Source organism: Opisthocomus hoazin, chromosome 8, assembly GCF_030867145.1.
Source record: "Opisthocomus hoazin isolate bOpiHoa1 chromosome 8, bOpiHoa1.hap1, whole genome shotgun sequence".
NCBI lineage: Eukaryota > Metazoa > Chordata > Aves > Opisthocomiformes > Opisthocomidae > Opisthocomus > Opisthocomus hoazin.
Genome location: NC_134421.1, coordinates 541,018 through 551,888, shown reverse-complemented (window position 1 = coordinate 551,888; position 10,871 = coordinate 541,018). Strand labels below are relative to the sequence as shown.

General features: G+C 54.0%; 1 long non-coding RNA gene across 1 annotated transcript; it reads left to right on the top strand.

Annotated features, from left to right (window-relative positions):
* Positions 1 to 669: 669 nt before the first annotated feature.
* On the top strand, positions 670 to 4,928 carry LOC142362293 (uncharacterized). The gene is made up of 2 exons (XR_012764922.1): positions 670 to 1,505; positions 3,917 to 4,928. It is a non-coding gene; the product is annotated as an uncharacterized LOC142362293 (long non-coding RNA).
* The last annotated feature ends 5,943 nt before the right edge of the window (positions 4,929 to 10,871 follow it).

Below are 10,871 nucleotides of genomic sequence, written 5' to 3'. Positions count from 1 at the left end.
GGACTGGGGGTTCAATACTGGCGTCTCTGTCCACTTTTCAGCAAATGTGGGTCAGCAAAGATGAATATGAGGAAGCTGGCCCCTCTATTGTCCATCGCAAGTGCTTTTAAATACTTCCGTCGCGTCCTGTCGGCGATAAGTAGTGCTGTTCCTCTACACATCACCTGTGCTCATTCACCTCTGAGGGTGGTTTGGCTTGCTTGCATCCGTTAAAAAACCACGGTGTATGGATGTCATAGAAATTAGCAAGTTACTTCTAATTTTTGATGCTAAAATGAGACTAACATTTCAGTGATGGGTGTTTTCCGAGACTGAGAACAGTAGTTATGCTATCCACCTCCCTTTCTCGTGCATTTGTAAGAGTTGTGCTACCAGCCAGGAGGACGCACCCCCATAAGGATGCTGTACCCGCCGTACCCGCTGGCGCCGCCGCGTGGGCGCCACGCGGTACTGCAGGCCGGCGTTCGGCGCGGGGTGTGTCCCCTCCGGCGCGCCGTCGGCGCGTGGCGCATGCGCGGTGCGGCGGAGCAGCATGGCGGCGGTGTGTTGTCGGGTGTCGGGGCGGCGGGGGAGCAGAGAGGCCAGCGGTGAGGCGCGGGCTCCCCTCCGGCGGGTGCGGGGGTGCGTGGTGGGTGCCCGAGGGTGGTGGGACGGGAAGCTTGGAGCCGGCCGCTGCGGCAGGCTGCAGGAGGCGAGCCGGGTGCGGGCAGCCCCGGGGCCAGAGGCGGGAGGTGACGGAAGGGAAGGGGGGAAGGAGGCGGACACCCCCCAAAGCCGGCAGCGCTCCTCCGGCCCCTGTCGCCCCGCGCAGCCGCCCCCAGCTGCAGCACGTCCCCTGAAGCCTGTCCCGGAGCGCCCGGCCTCCCGCAAGGCCCGTGGTGTGCGGGCGGCACGCTGGCCCTGGAGCGTGCCTCGGCCTCCCTGAAGGCGGTGGCCGCTGCTTGTTTGTGTGTGGCAGGGGCCGCGCTGAGGACGCGTTTGTCCGTTCGTGGCCTGGGGATGCCGTTGGCTGCGCCCGCTCCGGGCTTGTGTGGGCTGCGTGTGCCGGGCCTCGCTGTGCTGGCGGCGTGGGGGCGAAAAGGGAGAGGCGGAGCGCTGAGTGGCTGCGGGCAGGAGGTGTCGCGGCTGAAGCTGGAGAGTCCCGAGAAGGCTGAAGAAGAAGAAGAAATAGAAGGCCAGCTGCCGCTGGCGCTGCAGGCAGGAGAGAGCCTGCCTGTGCGGGTGAGGAAGGCTCCCTCTTGGTAGCCCGCAGCAGGCCAGGCCGCCAGCGTGCCCCGCAGGGTCTGTATGTGTCACCAGCAGCAGCATGGTCCGGTTGTGGAGCGCGCGAGCGCAGCTACGTGCGTAGGGAGCCTTGTCTCGTAAGAGCTGCGAGACATGGACGTTTTGTCTTAGGTGGGGGACAGCCAAGCGACCGGAGTTAGGGAAGAGGAATGGAGGAGAGCAGGAGAGAGAAGCGTCTGAAGCGGCAGAGTCTCCCGGGAGCGCTGAGAGCAAGAGCTGCGGTGAGTGGCGGGCCCTCGGGGCCCTGTCGCCCCTCTTCTGCGTCCCGGGCCCTCCCCTGGATCCTTCTCTCTCCCACGCTGCTGTGATATTTTTTTTATTTGTTTTTTTCTTTTTCCTTTTCTTTTCCTTTCCCTGTACCTCCCGTCTTCTGTCTGTGTTTGTGTTGTGCTCCCTCTCCCTCTTTTTCTCCCTCCAGAATTTCTCTAGCCGGCTCCCTGTCTCTATTTCTGTGTCCTGCTACCTGTCCGGTCGTTTCTTGCTGTACCTCCCTGTCCAGCCGGCTCTCTTTTTGCTCTCCCTTTTTGCCTTTCTCTCCTTCTCTGTCCTGCTTCATGGCCCTTTCTTCTCTTTCTCTCCCTCTCTGTTCTCTAGCCCCTTGCTGGTTTCTTTTGGGGTTTCCCTGCACACACCCCCCCCGCCCCCTTCTTGGTCTCTTTGTCTAGATCTGACCCTTTCTTTGTTTCTCGGTCCCTTTTTTCCTGTTCACTGTCCTTTTTCTCTCTCTGTCTGTGTGTCCTGCACTCCGTTGCCATCTTTATCTCTCCTTTCTTCTTCATCTCCTCCCCCTGCCCCCGTCTCTCTCTCCCTCTTTCGCGCTCACCGGCCCTACATTTTTGTGCTTCGTCTCTGCAAGGCTCCTCGTCCCTGTATTTCTTGATTTCTCTACCTCTCTGGCGTTTCCTTTCGACCCTTCTTTCTCTCTGAGCTCCCTGGTCTTCTGCCTTGTCTTATTTTCCTCTTCCTAGTGCTCTGCCCTGCTCCCCATCGTTTATTTTCTCTCTCCGTTTCTCTGCCCTGCTCCCCGTCTCTCTCTCTCTTTCTCCGTCCCCCTCTGCTGCTCCACAGCAGTGTTTTTCCTTTCTCCAGCTCTCTGACCGCTCCCCGCTCACCCAGGTTGACCGTCCCAGGTTTTGTTCTGCGTCTCCATCCTGCCGCTGTCCTGATCTATCCTTTTGTGCCCTTCTCTTTCTGTCTCTTTTCGTGTGTCCCCGCTGCTTTTTTTCCCATCTCTGTCCAGCTCCCTGTCCCTTTCCTTTTTCCTCTTGCTGTCCTTTTGCCCTGCTGCCTCTTGCTGTTTTTTCTGCCTTTCCCTCTCTGCACCATTCCCTCTCCCATCCTTTATTTCTCTATCCCCCTGTGCAGCTCGCTGTCCCTTGTTTCCTTTCTCTCTTCCTCGGTATTTTTTTTCTTTCTCCATACCTCTCTCCCGCTGCCTGTCACGGTGGCATTTCTCCCACCAATGCTGTCCTGCTCTGTCCCTTTTCTCTCTCTCTGTCATTTTGTCCTGCTCCCTGTGTTTGTTTTTTTAATTCCTCCCTCAGGGTCCCTCAGCCCGGTGCTGTTTTTTCCCTTCTCCGCCTCTGTCTCCTGCTGCCCAGCTGAGGCTTTTCCCCCTCCGTCTCTGTCCTGCTCCCCCGTCTCTTACTTGTGCCTGTCTTTCACTTTGTCCTGCCTCCTTGTCCCCTTTTTCTCTCTCAGTATCACCTTGTCCCGCTCCCTGTCCCTGTCTTTCTCTGACAATCTGTCCTGCTCCTTGTCCTTCTCTTTCCCTTCGCTGTTATTCCCCGTCCTTCTTCTGGCCTTTCTTCCTTCTCTTTCTGTCCTACTGCCCCAGTGCCTCTTTTTCCACCGCTGTCCTGCTCCCTGGCCCTGGTTTCCTCTCGCCGTCCCTCTGTCCTGCTTCCTGTCCCCAGTTTTTCTGTCTCTCTTTCTCGATCCTGCTGCCTGTCCGGTCGTTTCTTGCTGTACCTGCCTGTGCAGCCGGCTCTCCCTTTTTGCCTTTCTCTCCTTCTCTTCCTGCTTCCCGGCCCGTTCTTGTCTTCCTCTCTGTCTGTCCTCTAGCCCCTTGCTGGTTTGTGTTGGGGTTCCAACCCTGACCACCCACCCCCTTCTTCGTCTGACCCTTTCTTTGTTTCTTAGTACGTTTCTTCCTGTTGCCTGTCCTTTTTCTCTCTCTGTCAGTGTGTCCTGCACTGCGTGGGACAGGGGTGGGAGGCTGAAAAAGGGTGGGAAGCTGAATTAAGTAGAGGCCAGCAAAAAGGGAGGTAGGAGGCTGACGAGGGGTGGGAGGTGGGGGGGGGGGTGGCCGAGGAGGGGGGAGTAGAGGCCAGGAAAAAAAAGGAGGCCGGAAAGGGGTGGGAGGCCGGGGGCGAGAGTAGAGGCCAGAAAAAAAGGGAGGCCGGGGGGTGCGAGTAGAGGCCAGAAAGGCCCTTTTCTTGTGGCTTCTTCCCTGTCTTTATCTCTCTTTCCTGCCTTGTTTACTCCTCTGATTCAAGTTCTCTCTCGATCCATGTGTTCTGCTTCCCACTCATCATATTCTCTCTTTTTCTCTGTCCTGTTCCTGAGGCTTCTTGTCTAGGAAGCCACGTCTCGTATGAGCTCTAAGACAGCCACATGCATTTTCTCTCAGGTGGAGGAGAGCCAAACGATTGGAGTTGCGGAAGAAGAAGGGAAGAGAGAAGGAGAGAGAAACATCTGAAGTGTCCAAGTCTCCCGGCAGCACCGAGAGTGAGAGCTGCGGTGAGTCCTGGGCCCTCGGGGCCCTGTCACCCCTCTTCTGCATCCTGGGCCCTGCCCGGCTCCCTCTCTTTCCCCCACTGCTACGATTATTTTTTTTTCTGCTCTTGTGTACCTTCTTTCTCCATCTGTCTCTGACTTGTCCCCATCTTTTAGGTCCTCCCTCTTTCTGCCTTGCAGCCTGTGGCATTTTTTTCCTTCTTCCCCTCTTTCTGTTCAGCTCCCGGTTACTAGTTTTGCTTTCCTCCTACTCTGTAGCCTGTCAGTACTTTTGCTGTCTTTGGTGCTCTCTGTCTGCCTCCTCGTCCCTTGATTCGAGGCCTTCCTTCTTGGCTCCGTAGCACGTCACAGATCTACTGCTTTCTCCATGTCTATTCTATTCTATTTCCTCATCTCTCTTTGTCCAGGTCCCTGCCGCTGTTCTTTTTTCCTCTGTCATGCTGCAGGGGATTTTTTTGCATCTCCTTCCCGCTCCCCATTCTTCATTTTCGGTCTGTGTCCTGCTCCCTCTTCTTCTTTCTGCTGCTGCTCTTCCTCTCTTGCTGCTGCTTCTTTCTCCGTCTCTGTGGGACTGCCTGTCCCCGTCCTTCTCTCGCTGTCCCTTTCCCTGCTTGGTGCTTTCTCGTTCCACTGCCGCTGTCCAGCCACCTGTCACTTTTCTCCTCTCTTGTAGTGGCCTGCACCCTGCTCCTCATTTTTGGCAGCCTCTGCCGAGCAGCGCGTCGCTCCGGGAGGCGACGGACGGACTGTTCCCCGCTGGAGCAACGGGCACAGCTGCGGGAAGGAGTGCCGAGGTGTCGGAGGGGCAGAGGGAGCGTCGGGGGCCCCGAGCCCCGGGGCGGAGCGGCTCCCGGGACTGGCTGGGTGCGTGACTGAATAAAGACCTGCGGTCCCTTTTGCCCTGGCGGCTGCGTTTGTGCTTGGTTTGCACGGGACGAGGGGCTGCGCCAGAGGCCAGGGGAGGAGGGGACGGGCTGTGGGGCTGGGGCGACGGCCCCCTGTTCCTGCCGGGCTCCAGCCGTGGGCCGGGGGAGCCCCAGGTGCGGGCAGCGGGGCTGATGGCGACGGCCCCTCCCTCTGCCGGTGGAGGGCCCGGTGCTGCCGTGGCCCGGGTGGCCGTGGAGGGGCCGGTACGATCGCTGCTGCCACCCGGTGAGCAAAGTTCGGTACTGCGGCTCGGGCGGCGCCGTGTCGAAGAGCTCGCTGCTGCCACCCGGTGAGCAAAGTTCGGTACTGCGGCTCGGGCGGCGCCGTGTCCAAGAGCTCGCTGCTGCCACCCGGTGAGCAAAGTTCGGTACTGCGGCTCGGGTGGCGCCAATGCGCGGTGGCGCCGTGTCTAAGAGCTCGCTGCTGCCACCCGGTGAGCAAAGTTCGGTACTGCGGCTCGGGTGGCGCCAATGCGCGGTGGCGCCATGTCCAAGAGCTCGCTGCTGCCATCCGGTGAGCAAAGTACGGTACTGCCGCTCGAGTGGCGCAGGTGCTTTGAGCGCTGGGAGGAGGCGTGCCCTGTGTGTCCGGCGCTGCAATAAGGAACGCCTGGCTGCTTGCTGAAGTGCCCAAAGGGCTTCAGAGAGTCTTTGTGTTTGCCCAATGACGGTATCATGGGCTCCAGCCGTGGGCCGGGGCCGGAAGAGCCCCAGGTGCAGGCAGCGGGGCTGATGGCGACGGCCACTCCCTCTGCCGGTAGAGGGCCCGGTGCTGCCGTGCCGGGCCCGATGGGAGCCGAAGGAGGAGCGGAGCCATAGCCGCGTTGCGGCTGCAGCGAGGGAGAAGGTGAGCGCGGGGTGTAGGGGGGAAGTGGATGGAGCGGCGGGACCCGGGGAAAAGCCCCCGGGAGGGCGGGGTCCGTGTCGGGGGCAAGGAGCGGCGGGGGTGCGGCGCCGTGTCGGAGCCGCGAGTCGGGGGCTGCCCGGAGCCGGCGCTGGGCGTGGACGCCGCGCCGTACCCCCTGGCGCCGCCTCGTGGACGCAACGCGGTACTGCAGGCAGGCGTTCGGCGCATGGTGTGGCCCCTCCGGCGCGCCGTCGGCGCGTGGCGCATGCGCGGTGCGGCGGAGCAGCATGGCGGCGGTGTGTTGTCGGGTGTCGGGGCGGCGGGGGAGCAGAGAGGCCAGCGGTGAGGCGGGGGCTCCCCTCCGGCGGGTGCGGGGGTGCGTGGTGGCTTCCCGAGGGTGGTGGGACGGGAAGCTTGGAGCCGGCCGCTGCGGCAGGCTGCAGGAGGCGAACCGGGTGCGGGCAGCCCCGGGGCCAGAGGCAGGCGGTGACGGAAGGGAAGGGGGGAAGGAGGCGGGCATCCCCCCCAAGCCGGCAGCGCTCCACCGGCCCCTCTCGCCCCGCGCAGCCGGCCCCAGCTGCAGCACGTTTTTGTTAAATACACGAAGGGCTTAAGAACTTAGATTGGTTGTATAAGTGAAAACTTTGGTAAATTTAATGATCAGCTGTGTAGCCAGAAGACGAGAAATTCCAATGGCATCACGCCTCTCTGTTCCTTGAGTAGGGAGTCTACTTAATTTTACACTTTTGCCATCTAATTTTTGGAAAAGCAGGGTCTCGGGCACTTCCACTGGAAATGGTTGAGGTCTGCTTGTTCCCAACACTGGGGAGAATTGTGAATAAAAAGCTGAAACCATTTCTAGACTTGAGGAATGTTAGCAGGCCTTTCTTGAAATAATTTTTCTTCTTTGACAGAAGCAGGTTTACGGAGTGTGGTTGAAGAGTTGGAAATGGAAGGAAATCAACTGCAGGAACAAATTCTTCTTCTAGAAGAGCGTTGTCAGGATCTGGAAGACAGAGTGCAGCTTCAAGTTAGAATGGAGGCTCCTCAGGTGAGCTTTTGGGTTTGTGTAAAAACCTCATGATAGAAGAGAATCGTTTTATTCTCTGTTGATATTCTTGGAGTCGTAGCCTCCAGTAAGACAGAAATGCCCATTTGCAGCTAGCAAAAACATGTCAAGGCATTATGCTTCGTCATTCTGTTGGCAGAGGGTGTACACATGCTAGATTATGCTCTGAAGTTGAAACCTGTTGCTTCTGTTCAGCTCAGGGAGAAACTTGTTTGGAAGTAAGCTTTGTTATTTGTTACTTGTTTTAGAAACCTAGTAAAAGGCAACCTGATTTTCATTATTGTTTGTTAGGGGGGCTTTGTCAGAAGGTCCTGAAACAGATTTTGTTACTACTGGCAGAAGTGTCCCTCTTCTTACATCCCTCAAGTTTCTTTTCTGTAACTGTGTGTGTATTATTATTATTTTTCTGTGCATATATACACACACAGTTATAGAAAAGAAACTGTGCAAATATATAAAAGTGAAGTAATAACTTATATATATACAATCTAAACACCAGATATTAATTTGATATATATTGATATTGTAAAAGTATTCAATGGAGGCACCAAAAGGAACAGTGAAATAAATATTTATGAGGAAGGTTATTTTTTAGTATTTCCTGATTGATGAGTTACTATGATAATTTGTAAACCTTACTTTCACTAAATGATACAACTGCTCTCTTCCTCAGACTCCTTCAGGTTCAGTGCATTACTCGTAGTTCTTTGTCTGTTAAGCTGCACAAATATAAAAAAGAATTAATGATTTTAAGATGAAAGACAACCTGATATGTTAATTATTATTTGAGAATCTTGTAACAAAGCCTTTCAAGACAGGTAACGTTTGGTGTAGATGAAGAAGGGCAGCTATTGAGGGCGGTACAGGTGTGTTCTGCCTCCTGCAAAATGCTAGCGTATTTTCATCAGAGGTGACAAGTTTGCCAGGTTAACCATGAGCCAGCAGTGTGCCCTGGCTGCCAAGAAAGCCAATGGGATCCTGGGGTGCATCAAGAAGAGTGTGGCCAGCAGGTTGAGGGAGGTTCTCCTTCCCCTCTACACTGCCCTAGTGAGGCCTCCTTTGGAGTACTCTGTCCAGTTCTGGGCTCCCCAGTTCAAGAAAGATGAGGAGCTACTGGAGAGAGTCCAGCGGAGGGCTACAAGGATGGTGAGAGGACTGGAACATCTCTCCCACGAGGAGAGGCTGGGGGAGCTGGGCTTGTTCAGCCCGAAGAAGAGAAGGCTGCGAGGGGACCTAATATATACTTAGAAATGTCTGCAGGGTGGGTGTCAGGACGATGGGGCCAAGCTCTTTTCAGTGGTGCCCAGCGACAGGACAAGGGGCAATGGGCACAAACTGAAGCACAGGAAGTTCCGTCTGAACGTGAGGAAGAATTTCTTCCCTCTGAGGGTGACGGAGCACTGGAACAGGCTGCCCAGGGAGGTTGTGGAGTCTCCTTCTCCGGAGACATTCAAGACCCGCCTGGATGCGGTCCTGTGCAGCCTGCTGTAGGTGACCCTGCTTCAGCAGGAGGGTTGGACTAGATGACCCACAGTGGTCCCTTCCAACCCCTAATATTCTGTGAATCTGTGAACTCAGGGAAATGTGCATGAGAAAGTCTGTGTCCTGGCTGTTGTACTGTATGTTGATTAAAATCTTGTTGGCTGTCTGCAGCGGAACGGGAGATTGTGAGAGACGTCAAGGAGAAGCTTTGTTATGTGGCTTTGGATTTTGAAAATGAAATGGCAGCTGCTGCTTCCTCCTCCTCTCTTGAAAAGAGCTATGAGCTTCCTGATGGACAGGTCATCACCATTGGAAATGAGCGGTTCCGATGCCCTGAAACTCTCTTCCAGCCATCCTTCATAGGTGAGACAGGGCTTTTCTTTCTAGGGACTTGACAGAGAATGAAAAGAAGAATTTCGTAGGAAGTATAGACAACCTGCAGCTATAGGAACTGAGGTACTGATTCTCAAATGTCCATAGAAACACGCAGCTTCTATTGACTTAATCAGCTCTTTAGAAGCGATGAACACTGCTGCTACAGCTGCTGGATGAGAAGGCGCCTGTCAGTTTAGAGGTACCTGCATCGTAAGATGATTTCAGCCTCTTCCAAGTGCAGTAGAGTTTCTAAGGTGATGATTTAGAGTACTGTCAGAAGATCGTGCTTTTTATCTCGACTGGCTGATGTATAACTGCACGGTGCTGCTTATGTGGGTTTTATATCTAGATGCTGCTTCAGGTTATTGTTTGATTATATTAATCTGTAATGTAATCATACAAAATGAAATCGTACGTTATTTTGCAGTAGTTTTATCTGTAGTGTCAAATTTCCCATTCTATCCAGTGGATGACTGCCACTTTCTATGGTAACTTGTACTGCCCTCACACAAATTTCCTACTTTCAATTTAAATTCCACTCGTGAGGAGTGAGCCAAATGACTGCGGGCAGTTTGGCACGATTTCCATTAAACGAAGTGGTAAAGCTAGCTGCGTTTGTGTGTAGAAAGCAAACTATTGAAGCATTAATATAGCTCCAAGTTCTGCATTTGAACATCAGCAGGAGCGATGTTCAAATATTCTGCATTTGAACATCAGCAGGAGAAATGCTCGTTAGGAGGTGGGGGGATTTGGCTGCCAGAAGTGTATCGAGGATCAGCGTTGGTGTTCAACAGTGGTGTCAGAAACGTAGCGGTGGAAATCGGGACTTCCTGGATCACAGATCTTTGTCAAAATATGCGTGTTAAGCTAGTTTAAAAGTCTAGTACTTACAGTCCTGGGAACACAGTTTGGACTTTATCTGGTCTGTTCCTTTTCTTTAGCAAGGAACAGTACCACGAGATGCTCTCCTGAGCATCACGTAGGTTTTTTTTCCTGGAATTCTCTTGGACTACTGAGCTTCCCTTTCATTTGAACAGTAAGAAAAAGAAGGGAAGAAAGAGAAATCACATGTGTTGAAACTTCTTTCCACTCAGGGATGGAATCTGCAGGTGTCCACGTAACCACTTACAACAGTACTCTGAAATGTGGTATCGACATCCGTAAGGATCTCTATGCCAATAACGTCCTCTCTGGAGGAACCACGATGTATCCTGGGATTGGCGCTCGTATGCAGAAAGAGATTACCGCTTTGGCTCCAAGTGCTATGAAGATTCAGGTAATTTTGCACACCTGCGGTTCCAGAAGAAGCTTTTGTTGGAAAGTTAGATCCTATAGTCAAATGCAAATGTCCACAAGGGAATGTCCAGGTCTTGCATCCCAGGCCCTGATGTTAGGAGACCCTCGGACAGCCTGCTTAATTCGTGCCTCTTTTCCTCCTAACAGCCAAAGCAGAATGAAGAGAGGGATTGGAGAGGTACTGGAATAGAAATGGTTGCTGAAGCCATGGGAGTTTCTGAGGTCATTCTGAGAAAATGTGAAAGAACAGTTAAGGAAGACAGTCCTGTGGGCTTCGCAGTGAAATAGGGCTAAGAAGGAGAAAGGGGCTCCTTGAAAGACACCACAGAACAGCAAGATAGGTAGGGATGAACCTAGAGAAGATGGAGCTGTAAATACTAAAGGGAACATGACCAACCTGAGAAGATACAGGGGATATTGTAGGCTTCAAGGCTTGGCTATCAGAGAAAAGGGTGAAAGAATAAATCCAAAATCCAAGCAGCGTGCAAAGTCTGCGGCTTGTTAGCTGTTTGGAAGGACCCTTTTGCCTTGGAGCAAGGCAATGTGTAGTGAAATAGAGAGGCCATGTTTGTCAGGCAGCAGACGACATGTTGCACGGGCATGACGTGGAGTGGCAGGCGTGGAAACGGGAGCACGCAGGAGCAGGGGTACATGCAGTGTATTTGAGCAATTGAGTGGCTCAGGCGGGAATCAGCGGGAGGTCTTCTAGCTTCACATCTAGTGCTTAGCTAGATACACAGTGCCAGTGTATCTCAGTGTTTTGGGGTTTGGGATTCTTTTCACGTAAAAGAATTCCTTTATCATTAGAAAAATGCTCCGACCGTTCTGTGCAGTGTTGTCCCAGCGGTCTTTA